This window comes from Ylistrum balloti, unplaced genomic scaffold, assembly GCF_031769215.1.
Source record: "Ylistrum balloti isolate Yb309-2 unplaced genomic scaffold, AGI_CSIRO_Ybal_v1 Utg369588, whole genome shotgun sequence".
NCBI lineage: Eukaryota > Metazoa > Mollusca > Bivalvia > Pectinida > Pectinidae > Ylistrum > Ylistrum balloti.
Genome location: NW_026781875.1, coordinates 879,097 through 898,750, shown reverse-complemented (window position 1 = coordinate 898,750; position 19,654 = coordinate 879,097). Strand labels below are relative to the sequence as shown.

The following is a 19,654-nucleotide window of genomic DNA, read 5'->3' as shown; positions in this document are numbered from 1 at the left end:
CTGTGTTATATAACCTTGCATGCAAATTTCTGCATTCAAACACCAGCACATACACTCCAAAATTATCACCTCTAGTTCCTACATACAAAGTCTGAACATGATCACCAAAATTATACCCGCACATGTAATATTGTAGAAGTATTTCTCATCAGGTTTTACACATCCCTGGTCTATAGGCAGTCTCTGATCCCTCTATTACATGTCCCCAGTCTATAGACAGTCTCTGATCCCTCTATTACACGTCCCCAGTCTATAGACAGTCTCTGATCCCTCTATTACACGTCCCCAGTCTATAGACAGTCTCTGATCCCTCTATTACACATCCCCAGTCTATAGACAGTCTCTGATCCCTCTATTACACATCCCCAGTCTATAGACAGTCTCTGATCCCTCTATTACATGTCCCCAGTCTATAGACAGTCTCTGATCCCTCTATTACATGTCCCCAGTCTATAGACAGTCTCTGATCCCTCTATTACACATCCCCAGTCTATAGACTGTCTCTGATCCCTCTATTACACATCCCCAGTCTATAGACAGTCTCTGATCCCTCTACACGTCCCCAGTCTAGTCTCTGATCTCTATATAGACAGTCTCTGATCCCTCTATTACACATCCCCAGTCTACAGTCTCTGATCCCTCTATTACACCCCAGTCCAGTCTCTGATCCCTCTATTACACGTCCCCAGTCTATAGACAGTCTCTGATCCCTCTATTACATGTCCCCAGTCTATAGACAGTCTCTGATCCCTCTATTACACATCCCCAGTCTATAGACTGTCTCTGATCCCTCTATTACACATCCCCAGTCTATAGACAGTCTCTGATCCCTCTATTACACGTCCCCAGTCTATAGACAGTCTCTGATCCCTCTATTACATGTCCCCAGTCTATAGACAGTCTCTGATCCCTCTATTACATGTCCACAGTCTATAGACAGTCTCTGATCCCTCTATTACACATCCCCAGTCTATAGACAGTCTCTGATCCCTCTATTACATGTCCCCAGTCTATAGACAGTCTCTGATCCCTCTATTACACATCCCCAGTCTATAGACAGTCTCTGATCCCTCTATTACACATCCCCAGTCTATAGACAGACAGCATCCACATCCCTGGTGTTGTGACAGACAGTATCCATGTCCCTGGTGTTGTGACAGACAGTATCCACATCCCCGGTGTTGTGACAGTATCCACATCCCCGGTGTTGTGACAGACAGTATCCACATCCCCGGTGTTGTGACTAACAGTATCCACATCCCCGGTGTTGTGACAGACAGTATCCACATCCCTGGTGTTGTGACAGACAGTATCCATGTCCCTGGTGTTGTGACAGACAGTATCCACATCCCTGGTGTTGCGACAGTATCCACATCCCCGGTGTTGTGACAAACAGCATCCACATCCCTGGTGTTGTGACAGACAGTATCCACATCCCCGGTGTTGTGACAGACAGTATCCACATCCCCGGTGTTGTGACAGACAGTATCCACATCCCTGGTGTTGTGACAGACAGTATCCACATCCCTGGTGTTGTGACAGACAGTATCCACGTCCCTGGTGTTGTGACAGACAGTATCCACGTCCCCGGTGTTGTGACAAAGAGTATCCACATCCCCAGTGTTGTGACAGACAGTATCCACGTCCCTGGTGTTGTGACAAAGAGTATCCACATCCCTGGTGTTGTGACAGACAGTATCCACGTCCCTGGTGTTGTGAGATAGATATTACCACTTGTGGACATTCTAACATACATCAGCATCAATGCTAAAGATGCAGATTGATAATTGAGGAACTTGTGAAATGGCTTCAAATGTAAAATAACTTTTGTTATAGATAAGTTATTTCTAAAAGGGATTTGCCCGTTCATAGTGATGGATTTGAACAAAGCATTAAAATCCAAAACCCTGAAAATTTGTAAATAAGTCGATCCTTCAAATAAGTCTGAAGTTTCGTACCAAAATAAACCTTTATTTGCTTACTATGGTTAAGTCTTTTGGGGGGATTTTTTGTGGTATTTTTAAATTCTATTTGAAGTGTTGAAATGTCCACTGTGAAAATGTCTTATTCACAATACTATAGTAATGCTAGGTGCTTTGGTTAAGTAAAAGCTTCAGCAAGATAAAAGTACTTATCAAGATAGAAAATCTACACTGACATGTGTCTTTGTACTTGATATTCTGGAAGAGCTTGTCATGACCTGTTTGAATGGCAGATGGCTTTGAATGCTGGCGTGGACAAATATCCTGTTTGAGTATTATGTTTAATCAATATGGCTTTCTGTAATGTGTTAATGCATGAACTAAGACATATATAGGTCTGTGGTTATATACGTATCTGCAATAAAGAAACAGATATGAATTAGTTATATGAATCAGTATTAATGCTTGTTTCCTGATCAGGTTAAAAGTCTGATTTATGAATTATTTTGAGTTACTTTTTAAATCATTTCAATTTCAGATTGATAACACTATAGTGTTGAACCCCCGTGATGTGTCTACTTTCTACGCAGAATGTCTCTTTTTATACCATCTAAATATGTAGTCAGTAATTTATATGTGATATGAAAGTGGAGAGTTATCAGCTTGGTACATTATACTGGGCTTTGTCACCAGTCCAGTCTAACATGAAACTGGATTTTCTCTTCTGCTGTATACTGACACTGAAGTCATATACGGGTATATACAAATGTTGACTCTATTTCTCTGTACTAGTTCAAAGTCATCAGGATTTTGTATTAACAGCTTTAATTATCTGATTCACCATCACAGTATAAAACCTGTTGTTATCCTATTCCTGATTGGCTAATATACCAGCATGGTATTAAACCCATTGTAATCCTTTCTCTGATTGGCTGATATACCAGCATGGTATTAAACCCATTGTAATCATATCCCTGATTGGCTGATAAACCAACATGGTATGAAACCCCTGTAATCCTATCCCTGATTGGCCAATTCAATGTCACACTATTAAACCTGTGACATTAACATGTTAATGTAATGATCTTGTTGATCTTAGATTTTCACAATAATATTTTTTTCACTTTTGTATTTTAAAGTATTTTGTAACATTGTATATGATAATGTTGGCTATTTTGTCTGTAAACTGTATTTATTACATCTGAGAATATCCCATGTGATTGATTTTGATGTTAAGACTTAAAGAATCCGTCCATATTTTGATGAAATGGCAGCTTCCTGAAATGAGTGATATAGTATTACTGACAAATGGAAACAAACTATGGGATTGTTGTTAGATCACATGATAAGGTTTACGATGATCATGTGACTTCCAGATTGATGATTGTGATATACATATATACTATTCTGGATTCAGTTTACGTTTTGAGGTATTCTGGTAGATGTCACAAACACATTGTTAAGTCAGTAACGATGTATTATCATTATTATAATATTATTTGAAAGTGAAGAAGGTACATGTGATAGAATTTTTTTTTCTAACATCTGCATTGCTATATTTTATACAATTATAGTATATATTGAATATATTGAAGTCTCCATTAAACAGGTTAGCAGACTGACAGAGGCTAGGTAGACCTATCTTTCAGAGTTTTCGGAGATAATGATATATCTTGTCTACTGAAGGACGAAAGGCTATCATTATATTGTGTCAACTGTGGTTTACCTCCTCATTTATCATTGTGTATGCTAAGTTACTAGTACTGCCCTAGTCTGCACACACAACCCCCTCCTAGTCTGCACCCCCCCGTCCCCCCATCCTCCCATATCCAATTTGATATTCTGTCAACTGTGGTTTACCTTTTCACTTATCATTGTGTATGCTAAGATACTAATACTGTCCTAACCTTCCCCACCCCCGCCCTTGCCCCTCCCCCCACTGCCTCCCTCCTCCCATCTCTGATTTGATGTTGTGTCGACTGTGACTTACCTCCTTGCTTATCATTGTGTATGCTAAGGTACTAATACTCTCCTAGTCTGCCCCACCCCCACCCCCACCCTCTCCCCGCTTCTCCCCCACCTCCCAATCCTCCCGTCTCTGATTTTATATTGTGTTGACCGTGGCTTACTTCCTAGCTTATCATTGTGTATTAAATCATCACTTTTTTACATAAATATCCTGAAATTTGCAAACATGTGTGACTTCTAGTGTATAAAATGATATTTTTGTTTATAACTGAACTGCAATTCATGAAAGTGGTTTTGAAATGTTTCATCGTTTTTCAGCATGATTTGCAGCTTGAAGTGATATTTGTTAGTCCAGATAATTTGCTTCAAACATTCCAGTCAAAGCTTTGCAAATATTACACAACTCTTCAGAATGTTTATTTTCAAAAGATTTGTCAAAGTTTTAACCAAGTTATGAATAAACAGTGAGGAATATCTAAAAAATTAATGGAATTTTCATGTCAAAGTGTTGGCAATGTTTAATGTGAAAGTCTGCACTAACGAATGACCTTGTTTTATGATAAAATTAATGATTAATAATTATTAGTTATCATGGCTGCCTTATTGTTTTTTATGAATATATTATATAATTATTAGCTTACGCTGAGAAGAAGCTTTTGGGAATTTCTTAATATCTAACATTCACATTTGAAAATAACATACAAGATCTGATACCTTATACACATGAAATGGGCTGGTTTCATGACTTATTGTGAAGTCAGCAAATGCAAATTAAATGCTGTCTTGTACTTGGAGATTCCATTATGACGTCATAGTGAAGATTACCTTTACAGAGCCATTATTTGACTTCGACTATGACACATAAAAGAACTTTATCTGTGATATCAGCAAAAGAACACAGTGATAAGTCGAATCATTGAAGTCATTTGTTCTTTCATATGTGACACATGAAAATTGTCAAATAATTTTCATTTTAGATTGCCAGAAATTTTGTATGAAAAGCAAATAATTGTGTGATCAAAATACTGCACAGAAAATGTTGCAAAAATCATTTGGAAAATGGAAAACTAACAAATACAACCAAACCAATTCGGGGATTTTTTGCACTAAGTGAGTGGTAACTTATTGTTAAGTGAATACATTTGTCAAACCAAACAAAATACAACAGCCATATTCCTAGCTACAATAAACAGCGATTTTATGATAGTGTTTATTTTTCTGTAAATACATTAGTCATTAAATATTTAGATATATTTAGAGAATATTTTACTTCAATCACGTGTTGATAATAAACAAAATATGATATCTAATTGTACAACTTATTAGATTGCTTTATCACAGTTCACTCGATCATTTTTAGTTTTGTTTATATATAGTTAACATACATAAATGTTCTATGTAATTTTAATTGCTGTTGAATTCTGTAACCTTGAGGACAAAACATTCATGGTACATATGTTAAAGTTGATTCACAACATGCTTTAGTCTTCCTGTGTACACTGATATCAATGAATATGATATAGATTTTTAGATGAATTAGTTTTAATCAAAAACTTTCAATTTTCTGATTATTTTTACTTATTGCTACTGCAGTTACCTTAAACATGTGTAGCTGTTAAATTCAGAAGAGCTATTTTTTTTATTGAATTCAATTTTTTGCAACACGACTCAGTTAAATATTCATTAAAATATATTATAAACATTTGTCTGGAGTTTAAAGTTTGTTGTGATATATTCTGAATAATTGTTCACTTGGTATTCAATTTGAGCAAAACATAATTGTGAAATTATCAGCTTTTTGATACTTTGAATGGTTGTGATTTTTTTAAAAAAGAAAATTTTCAATTCAGGGTAAAAAAAAAAAATTATTCTATTGTGTGAAACATTAACCTATCTAGATTTCATCTTAGCAATGATTTCCTTTCATATAAAAATGATGTTTGATTTTACATGAATGCTCTCCTTCATTTAAGACTTGTTTAGACAAGTTTCCCATGTAATAGATACTGTATTTTGTCTATGTTTACAGTCTGTACAATTTTCTCTGTAGATGTTTTATAGAAAAATAAAGATCATTGATCTCTACGTTTGGTGTTTTGATCTTAATTTTAATGATATTTTGATTTCGAAATTATATTTAGAAACACAGAATTTAAATGGTCCAGCTGTTCTAACTTTAGGGACATTGATTGCTTGGTTGACAGGTTCTCCGTCTCTGTGACTCCTCCTGTTTCAGGGTATCCTCTCCCCCACAAATGTCAGTGTTCTGGTGATGTGGGGGGGTGACCTGCATTCCCCTCAAAGGGGAAGAAATGTCTGCGGTGGTGACAGTTTGATGATGTTAGTGTTAGTAGATGGTTCCTTGGTCTAATAATGTCTTATCCTATTTCTAGCAGTTTGAAATATGCCCAGAAGTGGAAAGGAAGAATTGGGAGCCTACATAAATTTAGTTTATGTTAAGATAATTTTGGAATCTATCAAATGCCTTAAAAATAATTGTATAGCCTAACACAATCCCTAAACCCTGGACTGGTGTTATCACGTCTTCTCTTTTTCGAAAAGCCACAGGATGATCTTTAGGGTACGCATGTGAGAGTAGACAGTCCTCACACGGACCACCAGTTAAAGTCTTATCACACGGACCACCAGTTAAAGTCCCATTACACGGGCCACCAGTTAAAGTCCCATCACACGGGCCACCATTTCAAGTCCCATCACAGGGGCCACCATTTAAAGTCCCATCACACGGGCCACCATTTAAAGTCCCATCACATGGGCCACCATTTAAAGTCCCATCCACAGGACTATTTTAGAAATGTGGAGTTGGTTCGTTGTTTGGTCGACAGGTTTTTTGTCTCTGCGACTCCTCCTATGTCCGAGCGTCGTCTCACTTACAAGTGTCAAGTCTGTTAAAGTTTGTATATTTATTTAAGGAGTTTTACTTCTACTATTATGGCCTTTCGGCCTTTCAGCAGATGATTAAACGTGAAGTCAACATGATATATATATATAACATGGTATATATATAAACCCTGCACATGATGTCTCTTATCCAATCAGAACAAGAGAGAATCTTGACAAGATTTGAATATAAAACAGCTGAACCATATGGACTCCATGGTTTGGAATTTAGAACAACCTGATGATACAAACCCCACAGTATGATAAACTTGTTGTAGAGGATAATTTGTAATATTTCATTTCATCATTTTTATTACATTTTTGCCAGCGAAATGAAGAAATTATAATGTTGAACAATAACTTGTATAAATTCCTGCAAAGATGAAATATCAGCACTAGTGATGAAACCTGTACCTAGGTATATCTTTTCCAGGGGTAACAGCTGTGCTTTCTATCCACTGTAATGAAATTGCGAAGAAATATTTAGATATTCTGTCAAATTCCTTAACTATATGATAGGAAACCATTAAACATCCTCTGTATTTGTTTAAAGATTTTAGAATTAATATTTGTTGATAATTACGTATCTGAATATTCAAGGTCAGCGATAACCATATTACTAGTACACATTTTATGTGAACACTTACAACCTTTTTTCTGTTAATATGGTGTTGTAAAAATCTTTGTGACCTCCTCAGAGGTCAATAACAAATAGATAACAAATTTCAAATGACAAAGATGTGGAACAAAATCTAATCACAGAGACACCAGCAAGAGTACTTTCATCCTTGGACTCGTTGATGTCAGTCTGGATTAGAGAATGACATTTAAATCCTGAAGAGGAATAATTTATTGCTGGGCACAGATTTCTAACGTCATGGATGGTACATCAGAATGTGATTAGTAGTACTGATATCTCCTGTCAGGTGTCGTGATGATAAACAGGGACAATCTCTAAAACACGGACCATTTAATCATTTACTCAGTGTAATTTACACAAGTCAGTACCTGATTGAGCTGGGGGTTGATTTATGATGGTGGTTCTTTTAATATACAGTAATGTCCTTGAACTACTTTCGTTGAAGGTCGCTTATGAGTTTAGCTTTATGAAATTCGACTAACAGTATGTTTAACATAAGTACATTTATTCTTATTCATTCTGATCTATTCTATGTATAATTTGATAACTATTGTTTAAACCAATCAAATCTTCACTTAAGTAATTGCCCCCTCATCTCGATTCATATCTTCCAGATACTAATAAATCAAAGGGGGTACTTTAATCAACCACATCAAAAGGTTCCCCCTCACTTGCATCCCAAAGTTGAGACTCTTGCTCCTCCGAGTCTGAATATTTCGATTTGACTGCAAATTTTATACATAATGTAAACATATTGATTTGTAACTTTTATTTTTTGACCAAATGTACAAAGTACCGAACATGCTACTCGCCGACAAAATATATATGAAATAGGATATACATGGCATTGTCTTCATTTTCTAACATGTTTACGTATATTTCGTGCACAGAGGGAAATATTTCGAAATAGCACAAACAACCATAAGAAACAGCCGGTGTCTTACATCTTAGGAATGTTATCGGTGTTTCTATATAGGTTTATGCTATTGTCGCTTAAACTCAGATCAAGTAAAATGACCTTTTTCACAGGAGTATTATCCGTGTGTGATGGTTTTGTGTTTATGTAACGCAGCAACGGGCTTTACGTGTGATCTGTAGTTAAAGTTATTTTTGAAATGGGGTTGGTGTCTTGTTTTTTCACATTCGTCGCACCAGGAAGTTCCTCGCAGATAACTGGTTTGAGCAGGATGATAGGTTGACACAACAACGATAAAAGCTTTGTTATCTTGCAGTACTGGAACAAAAAAGAAATCATATACATTTATGCACATGTCAGAGAGTCATTCCCTAAATTATACTAGCCTTTATGTATGTAAGTGCATGCATGTTCATGACTTGGAGATTAGTTGAATTGAAATAAGGATTTTAGTACCTCTCTGGGCCTAAAAGTCGGGTTAGAAATCAACAAAGCATTGCAGTAAACATAAAGGATTAGTCATTCGTGATAAACTGCAATATGATGATCAGTGATTAACAACATAATAGCTCTCTGTATATCAGTATGACACCCGATATAAACCCGACAGTCAGGTCTCTTGACACAACGTTCTGCACAATAAACACCCACTCTACACGTCTCTGCAGAGACCACATGTACATTCTAAATCTGAATATAAATCACACACACGTATCATTTAACAGTAATTACAATGTTTAAATATGCCAACTTTAACTCTCTTTATATCAGCTGTTAATGCTTGGCATATTTATACGGATATAATAAATTAAATCTTTAAATTAAATTAGATATATATAGTTTGTCATCGGGTCTGGAAGAGATGATAAAATCCCCATTCTTTACTACATGTAACACCTATAAAATCCCATCGGACACGTAGGGGTGTTTTAATTTGTATTATTATTATTATTTCTTTTATTTCCTCCAAATGTGAAGAGTTACACAAAAAGAACATATATACATTGACATTGTAGACAATATCCCTTGTATTACACAGTATAGTAACTGTAGTGAGATTTGTTAAGTTAAGTTCAGTATACACCACTGTACATATATCTGTTGTAATTTGAAGAAAATATTTTGGGTGGGTCCTGTTATGTATAGTTGACATAGAGCTTGTATTTCATGTAAACGGAAGCCACACGTTGTATTTTTATAATCTTTACATTGGCAACGGTGATGTAATGATAGCAAATTTAAAGAAACACACACACAATCCAAACATTATGAATCAATATTTGATGACGACTGTCTGTGGCCATTCAGGCATGTCTGCTCAAAGTCAAACATAAAACATGCATGACCATTCTTTCTAATGCGATACCCTTACAAAGACAAAGCCTTGTGTGACTTGGTGATACGATTGTGTAATTATAATGTTTGTGAATTCCATGTCGGTAAACATCCGTGACGGACGACCTAGGGGCTGTCTAAAACTACCTCGTGTTTTAGACATAACCTGTTTTGTCGGAGAAAATATCAATTTCCGAAGTAAGGAATCATAACACTTTAATAAACATTCTCGCTGACAAGTTATCAATATTCATTAATGACCATATTGTGTGTAACAGCAGACTGTATTTCTAAAGCAAATACACATTATTTGTATGAACGTCGTATGGTGGTGGTGGTGGTGGTGGCGGCGGCGGTGGCGGCGACGGTGGCGGCGGCGGTGATGGTGGCGGTGGTGGCGGTGGTGGTGGAGATGGTGGTGGTGGTGATGGTCGTGATGGTGGTGGTGGTGGTTGTGATGATGATGATGGTGGTGGTGATGGTGGTGGTGGTGGTGGTCGTGATGGTGGTGGTGGTGGTTGTGATGATGATGATGATGGTGGTGGTGATGGTGGTGGTGGTGGCGGTGGTGGTGGAGATGGTGGTGGTGGTGATGGTCGTGATGGTGGTGGTGGTGGTGGTTGTGATGATGATGATGATGATGGTGGTGGTGATGGTGGTGGTGGTGATGGTGGTGGTGGTGGTGGTCGTGATGGTGGTGGTGGTGGTTGTGATGATGATGATGATGATGATGGTGATGATGATGATGATGATGGTGGTGGTTGTGATGATGATGATGGTGGTGGTGGTGATGATGGTGGTGGTGGTGATGGTGGTGGTGGTGGTTGTGATGATGATGATGATGGTGGTGGTGATGGTGGTGGTGGTGGTTGTGATGATGATGATGATGGTGGTGGTGATGGTGGTGGTGGTGGTTGTGATGATGATGATGATGATGGTGGTGGTGGTGATGGTGGTGGTGGTGATGGTGGTGGTGGTGATGGTGGTGGTGGTGGTGGTGGTGATGGTGGTGGTGGTTGTGATGATGGTGGTGGCGGCGGCGGCGGATATAAAACAAACTTATTTGATAATGATAGAAATAAACTCACATACAACTTAGGACTAAAACTCAGTTTCATAAAAAAAACGAAAGAACAAAAAATCGTCCGTTTCTACTTCTCTGATACACCCAGACCGTCTTTATTCAAACCCTTGCCGCACATCAGAATGTTTACGAATGATCTCTTAACCTGAAGTAGATGTAAATTTATGTCAGGGAAAGGCCATGTTTTTTACGAGACAAAAGCACTTGGCATTAGGTATATATTTCATCTAGCGTAACAAAATACTTAGCGACTGTTGGAGGAGGACGTCATTTTGTGAGTGCGGGTCGTATCCGACTAGAATAAAGAGATCAATTGTTATATGTTTAGGCATTGGTTTTGTTGCCCATCGTAAAGATCAACAGAGTTATATAATGATCTTAAGATATTTAAGGATACCCTCAAGCTTTTATATATTTATTTTCTATGAAGAATAAGATCAGAAACACGTCGCCATTGCTATTCCTATCCACAATTAACACTCTCTGTATCCACTTCATCAATCCTGTATTTCCTGGGTCCAACGTCACAGCCACACTAATTAGACTTCATTCCTTCCCAGGTACATTCACCATTTCCCATCCCAGGTTTGTCACTTCCCGTAATTATACGCACGTCCTTCCTACCCAAACCCAAGAGACTACACCACAGGCTCGCCACCATATAACGCACGCACCAACTTTCTTCTCCAAACGGACGCGACACTCACTGCAGTCTCGCCATCACTCTACTGTCACGTCCGTCCTTCCCCTTTCCCACTCACTCTCGCCAGATCTCCCTCACTCTCGCCACTACTACACTGTCTAGTCCGTCCTTCCCCATTCCCACTCACTCTCGCCAGACCTCCTTCAGTCTCGTCACTACTATACTGTCACGACCGTCCTTCCCCTTTCCCACTCACTCTCGCCAGATCTCTCTCAGTCTCGCGATCACTATACTGTCACGTCCATCCTTCTCCTTTCCACTCACTCTCGCCAGATCTCCCTCAATCTCGCCACTACTATACTGTCACGTCCGCGCCAGATCTCCCTCAGTCTCGCCACCTCTATACTGTCACGTCCGCCTTTCCCCTTTCCCACTAATTCCCGCCAGATCTCCCTCAGTCTCGCCACTTCTACCTTGTCCCATGTTTTGCTTTACCGATGTCTACCTCCTTCCTCCATAATGATCTTCTTGTTGACCCCATCGTCAGCGGTAATGAAGAACCAATGGGGTATGAAAGTTGTAATAGCCAGGTGAATATGGACCTATCTAGAATTATAGAGAATTTAATTAGAAAAATGTCCAATTAAATCTGTTACCCCTCGTGCTGTTTTATGGCTCCAGGTTTTACTTCGTCAAATGTTAGCCGAACTCTCTGAAATCTTAGCGATAACCACCTATGACAAATTATCAAGTCCCTGTGTCAGCTGTTAAAACCAACGCCCAGAAATCGGACACATTTCCCGCCACACTTTACTAGTCATTATTATATGACACAGACGTCTGTTCTATGTTGAATAATAAGTTTGTATTGATCAGCCAGTCTGGGATCAGAAAACATCAGTTATACGCATGAGTCTGCAGTAGTGTGCCCTTTGATAAAGCCCGGTATTATTATGTTAACGACGGTACACAATCAATACACAGTTCGGTTGTTCTCATCAAAATTTCATTTACCGACATTTAAATGTTCAGCACGAGGATTATTTTCAGACAGGCAAAGTGTTCTCATTGTCAAAATTATCTCAATTATCAGACTCCTAAAAAATCAAGAACTTTGCTTGTATTTAGTGATATACTGTGAGAGGTTTAACAGGAAGTGCACCATTTAGATACTCGGTGTTATTCAATGTCACGACATGTATCATTTTAAAACACGAACAAAGAACGACACTATAACAAAGCTATATATAGAACTTGTATTGTTGTCAAGAAACCTACCCCGTATGTTTTGGAGACACAAACAATTAAATCATACACCCCACTCCAGGGGCGTAGCTAGTCCAGCAGAAATGTGTAAGCCCAGACGAGTGGTCTGAATTTCATGATTTCAAAGATGTTTTGAATCGTTTTCTGAGAGTTTTTTTTATTCATTTAACAACAAACTTCAACTGCTGATAGATATTTTCAACCCTTAGTTTTGTAATTTTGTCCGACATACTCTATGCACGGACTTTTTATGTGTAAGCTCGGTTTTTCTCTTTCTATGGAAGCTACGCCCCTGCCCCACTCCAAAATAATCACCAAGTATATACGTTTTCTGCGAATCTAGATGTTAACGCAGCACAGGCCCTGGTCATAATTTATTATATCTATGACATGTCAGTTATACAAAAACAGCGTAACCCATCCAATCTATTGACAATTATATTGTGACCGGTATGTTTGCTTTGTAACCACGAATTCAAAATTCAAGTGTTTCACTTCAAATTCGGTCGATATCAATATAAACCCTTGATTCCGTTAGCCTGTTTTACATGAATAATAAAACAAATTTATGGGCAGCTTGTTTGTCTACACAATAACATACTGTTTGATTTCTAGGCGATATCCCAGGTGGTGTGTAATATCAGAAGACGGAAATTTAAAAAAAAAATGCGGACGGATTAATCAAAGTTGTCAATATGTCAGGTAGATGTCGTTAAAATAAACTCTAGCCATACACTATAATTTATTCCACCCTATTTCAAATTAAACGTGTTCATTATCAATTACAGTGGGTTTCATGGTTACTGACAAATTTTAGACAATCTATGGTAAATATATATTATTAGAAATGTCACACGTAGATTTCGTTTTTTCAAAATAATGACTGTTGTACATATATTTTTCACATCCAGTGTTAAGTGTAAGGAACGGCCGTGTAGGGCGTTGCTGTCACTTTCCGGGAATTTCAGCTGGTGACGTCATGACCACGAGACGATGCGGCAGTTGCTATGGTAGACAGATGATCGCGAGGCATGAGCGTGGCGTGATGGTTATACCTAAAAATAAACCGCGATTACATCATATGTCGGTTAGAATCACTCAGTGGGAACGTGTATCGCGTAAAAATGTTGTGAGTAAATGTGTACTAAAAACACGAACGCTAATTAAGGAAAGTTTTCATCGGTGAAAAATGAAAAGCATTGTATAAATTGATTATAGACAAAGTAAAGCAAGTAAATTTATAGCCAAACGAATCAATTCATTTTCAGTGGAAGTCATGTTTTTTGAACATCAAAACGTGAGTCTCATTCATTAAAACACTATTGTTGACTTTTTCTATTTTATCATGTAATCATGGTGCTATGTCAGTGAGATTATTTTTTTCAGTTCGTTGGTGTTTTCTTGATAAAGGGACAAATCACATGGACAATTTGAGAAAGAATTTTAGTTGAAGTGTCATTGTTGTTATATCTCAATTACAGTAGACATACATCATTTGTAAAGGAAATCATAGATCCATGGACGAACGGACGGACAGATGAAAATCTCAGAGCAAGAGGTCCAGCGGTCATTAGTGTGAACGCGGAGAAGAGAAGATGAGTACAGGGACAGAAGAGTTTTATTATGAGACCCTCCCATTCAGGAAGAGTATTCAAACCTACAATAGTTGGGTATGAAGGCGTTTTTTGAAATCTCAGTCAATTTGACCCTTTTTGGCCTGTCCCTCAGACAGCTTGGGGCGAGGACCATATAATTTACACTTTTGGTTTACTCTTGGCCATAGAAAGTTCCTGTCGTGTTTCATTGAAAATGGTTCAAGCATTTTGCTGAAGAAGTCAAGAATCTTAAAAAAAGTGTGTGAGCTCATGAGAGACGCCGGACGACGCCGGACCGCCGGACGACAGCGAATCGCAATAGGTCACCTATAGACTGTGTCTCAGATGACATATAAAAACTGTACGATGCGGTTCTACATGTATTGATAGGGTTACGTCCTGGTCGATAATATCACTAGACTGCAACTTATACAGAGGATCAGAGAGAAGATGAATGTATCTAAATATACACGTTTTACAGAACGACTAGGCGTCTAAGTTTGAGTGGCGGTGGTGGCGGTGGTGTCGGTGGCGGTGGTTGGGGTTGGTGAAATAGGCTGAATGTATATGTACCCGTTTTACAGAACGACTCGGCGTCTGAGTTTGTGTGTGGTGCTAGTGGTGCTAGGGAAAACAAAACAAGGAAAACAAATAAGGATCCGTCTGAAAAGGCGGAGATTAAAGAAAACGGCGAAATTAATGATAAAGTAACCAAACGGTGATTTCTGTTTCTACATTTACCGCGTGCGTGTTACACATCTTGACACGTGCAAGTCTTGTCGGTGTCACTGTCGGGTTATCTTGATAAAAAACAGGTTCACCGGCCTTCACACAAACGCGTAACATTTTCTTATCACAATTACCACATGTACTCAAACACGCATTGTGTGTACACGCAATTTGCTTGGTTTAGTTACTGTAACTGTATATACGAGGGGATGTGTGTGTGTGGGGGGGGGACCCCATCATTGTTGATTCTCCTAGCCTTACAGAGGGCATACTTTCCATGATCAACCATTGCTTGATTGATTGAATTAAGTTTCCAGACTTCTTTGATCTCTGATCTTTACATTTATCTTATCACAAGCCAAGCAATCAATTCTAATCACGAAGCAATTTAATGTCGATTTACGGTAACGACCATCGTCCTGCAAACACAGGTGGACACTAGAAAATTGGTCAGTAAATCATCACTGATAAAAGACGTGCAATATGTGAAATCTGGTCATTTGATAAACTTTGTGTTGGAGGAGGTGAAGGGCTTACAGATTTGTTCTAATGTTGTTTGTTTCGGGTACGGGGAGGGTGTGTTTGTGTGGGGATGGGGAGGGCAGAGAGGTTGTGTTTGTTTGGGGACGGGGAGGAGGGGGTGTATATGTGGGGAGGAGGGGTACGGGGTGTTTGTGTGGTGACGGGGAGGAGGGGAAGGGTGTGTTTCAGTCGGGATGGCGAGGAGGCGGAGCGTATGTTTGTGTGGGGAGGAGGGGTAGGGGGTGTTTGTGTGGGGATGGAGAGGAGAGGGAGGGGAGTTTTGTGTGGGGATGAGCAGGAGGGGGAGGGGTGTTTGTATGGGGAGAGGGTGGGGTGTTTTTGGAGATTGGAAGGAGGAGGAGGATGTGTTTGATTGGAGATGGGGAGGATGGGAGGGGTTTTTGTGAGGAGATTGGGAAGGAGGCGGTGAGGGTGTTTGTGTCGGGATGGAGAGGAGGGGGAAGGGATGTTTATTTGGGGATGGGGAGGAAGTGGGTGTTTGTGTGGGGATGGGGAGGAAGGGGTGGTTGTGAAGGGAGTGTTGAGGAGGTGTTTGTGTGGGGGTAGGACCCCTGTCGTATGGAATAGAATTTACAAAATACTAATGGTATTCTGAGTTTTTAACTTCTAGAAGCTAGCAGCAAACCAGTCAATAGGTAAAACTATTGATGGTAATTCTTTCTCTAAACCTGTTCGGTTGATCTGTTAGTGTCGGTAAAGTTTAGCGTCTTCAAAGTTTAGCGTCTACAAAGTTTAGTGTCGGTAAAGTTTAGTCGGGAAAGTTTAGTGTCGGTAAAGTTTAGTCGGTAAAGTTTAGTGTCGGTGAAGTTTAGTGTCGGTGAAGTTTAGTGTCGGTGAAGTTTAGTGTCGGTAAAGTTTAGTGTCGGTAAAGTTTAGTGTCGGTAAAGTTTAGTGTCGGTAAAGTTTAGTGTCGGTGAAGTTTAGTGTCGGTGAAGTTTAGTGTCGGTAAAGTTTAGTGTCGGTGAAGTTTAGTGTCGGTGAAGTTTAGTGTCGGTAAAGTTTAGTGTCGGTAAAGTTTCCTATTCGGTTGATCTTTAAGAGTGATTTGTTTTAACGTTGGTTACGCTTTATTTTACATACTGACCACGACGTGTACGGAACACCGTAGAAACTTCAGTCGCTAACAAACAGAACCGGTCGCTACTTCCCTGTTTCACAAAGAAACGAACAGACGTTTTTCCTTATTCAGATGCATGTTTATCATAGTACACTCATAACAAAATGATAAATTTTAAAATGACACTTTAGACAATACTTTAGATAGTGTTGATTTACAAGATACGATATCTATGTTTTTTTCATTGATAAGAATTTGGCACGAGTTTGGGTAACACGTGAGAGTTTTCCTAATTTGACTTCCGCATTCAAGTATCGCGGTCAAAAAGAAGGATTAAAACTGTAGTTGAAAACTTTTTCTGATGATTTCATTTGCAGTAAAGTTGTAAATTAAAATCTTTCTCAGTTTTGATTGCTGGTGGTGATTTAGTTTGATTCAGAACGAAGAAAAAACATATTTGAGAATTAAAGATACAAGCTTCCTATTAACGTGTAAAATGTGTTGACAATTAGCTCTCTGATAATATCACAAAACCAAACAAACAGTATATTAAAATGCAGTCAGTACGTGTAATATTCACACTGTTTTCTTATCAACCATATAATGTAATATAATGACCGATCAAAGAATATTTTACCTTTAACAATATAATTTTATCACGTGACAGCTAAGCATTCAATCAGTCTCTTTTAACAGTCAAAGTGTCCTCCCTATCTTTGATGTCCCCAGTTCTGACTACATGTCATGACAAGTTCTATATCAATATTCATACGTTTAATTTTTTGCTTAACAGACCATTAAAGTAATGCTAACATTGATATTGTCATTTTTTGTGGTTATCAAACATTTGTCAGTCCTAAGACAGTGTATGTATTGAGGTATCACAGAGAGCACAACCCGGACGTTGGACTAACTCCAATGTTTAAACTCTTATCACTAGAAACCCAAATAACGACGTACCGAAGTATTTGTTTAGTACGACCGGATCTACTTGACAATAACTATTTATATCTTATTCATGTCCTTCATATGGCAAAAGGTATGGAAGCCCATGCATGTAGTAGTTATGACCTTTATTCGTGTTAAATCATAGGTACACAGATTCCTTAAGTTCGGTCATAAACATAAATAATATTGAGGATATTCAACATCTCGGTGGTTACATTTTCGGCCACTATTACGTTGTAAGTGACATGGAATCTGTAAGCTACACGCTATACTTAGCGATTTTCCAATCTCTGAATTACAATATAATTTCTCCTGAATCCCCCATTTCATCCCTTTACCAGATTCGGGTGAATTATTTACATCCACCATTGGGTGAACGTCTGAAGTGTTTTCGCTTGTTTGTATGTTTTATAACATTTGTAACGTGTAGTATACGATGTACAACTGTTGATATCCTTTAACACTGTTGTCAACAATCGGACAGAAACAATTAGATGTACTTTTGGAAATCCGTTTTCCTCAACAATTAATATTATCAATGTCAAACAAGTTGCTAACTAGTGCACCTCTAGTGTATAGCCGGACTTTCACGTGTACACAGTAATTATATCGGGAGGAAACCAACTTCCGGTCCACGAGGAAATTCCGGCAGACAGTTTCCTTATTATTGTCACGATTCTTGAAGTACACATGAGTGTTATCTATTTAAATGTATATTTATTGCCATCGTTCTGGGGATTTTGTCCGCTGAAGGACCGAAAGGTCATACTAGTGGATGTGAAACCTGATGATAAACATGATTTCTGAGAAGACGAACAATTGAGTGAAGTGGTCCGTGACTTAGCTGTTTCCCCTTATGCAGTATTATCTATGTACATATATTGTCTGGGGTCATTTTTATGGGGAAAACAAAGAACTGATATCGCTATCTACTTATCAAGTACTTTACATATGTTTCCCGCGATTCAATCGCCGAATCCGTGACTCTTGTGTTTGGCAATGACATGCACCACTTGGACCATGAAGTACGGGGTTTAGGCACGGCGACCAGGAAGCAGGAGTGCGTGTTACTAAAATCTGATTTTGAGTGAACGGAGTGTTTTGCTTGATCTTGTCAGATCAGAAAAGAACGATGCAAAATTAATGAAAGTACACTAGTTAAGACATCTCCCCCGCCTCGCCCTCCCACCCCTACTATATCTCTATTCCCCAGAAGATATCCCATTGAAATACTACTGTGGGACACCAACATAGTGTACACGGCCGTCCTTGAAACGCGGTCACCACGACACAAATATACACAGCTTCTAGGCTAGTGATTATCACCTTGAGCTAAGCTATCTAAAACATACATTCATATCACAGAAACTGATGAAAAGAAAAACTCGTTGCGTCAAATTGTCCCTGGTGTTATACACTTCAATCTTTAAGCCTACCCTGTTAGATAAATGAATTCCTATCATTTCATGTTCTGTGGACCGATTCATACTTCCTAGTTGATAGGAGGGTAACGTAATTTACCTAGCTCTCAAAATAGTAGTATTTAGAAGTTTATTTTTTTTTTTTCAATTTAAGTCGTGAATTGATCATCAGCGCGTAAACATCGCTATATACTTTATAAAAGAGAAGCCACAGACGTTCTGATAGCATCTTCAGTGCAACAACATATGTATTGATTGTACCTCTTTCATGATAATTTCTAAATGCTTTGCAAACGGCAGTTATGGCTTTTTGCCGAACTGTTGTTTTCACAGAACCAGTACAGTATCTACCAGGAATTTCCCCACATATTGCAGTTCGGGAATTCCGTTAGGTGATTCCCCTTTGTGTTTAGCATGCCCGAATGATTTAATCGTAAGCTGCAATGACCGCAAAACAGACCTGCCTTTGAAGTAGTGAAGAGCGTGAACTGTTTATGTTCGGTAACGCCCTGCCATAAAGTAGAGTCAACGTTCATAATGAAACGATAGTTTCGATTGTTTTGAAGTCTAAAACTCACAAATTAAAGGAAATTGATATCTTAAAATTATACTTATATACAGTTTTATCAATTATTTACCACCGTTTATGTAATTATATTATAAATCGATTATTTGTGGAAGCCTTC

At 38.5% G+C, this 19,654-nt stretch overlaps 1 protein-coding gene across 1 annotated transcript in view; it reads left to right on the top strand.

Moving 5' to 3' along the window:
- The window catches only part of LOC132544145 (uncharacterized), a 40,978-nt gene extending 35,001 nt beyond the window's left edge, over positions 1-5,977 (top strand). Inside the window, exon 9 of the mRNA XM_060207723.1 lies at positions 2,461-5,977. The gene's annotated coding sequence lies outside the window, so the exon portion shown is untranslated. The remainder of the gene's footprint in view (positions 1-2,460) is intronic.
- The last annotated feature ends 13,677 nt before the right edge of the window (positions 5,978-19,654 follow it).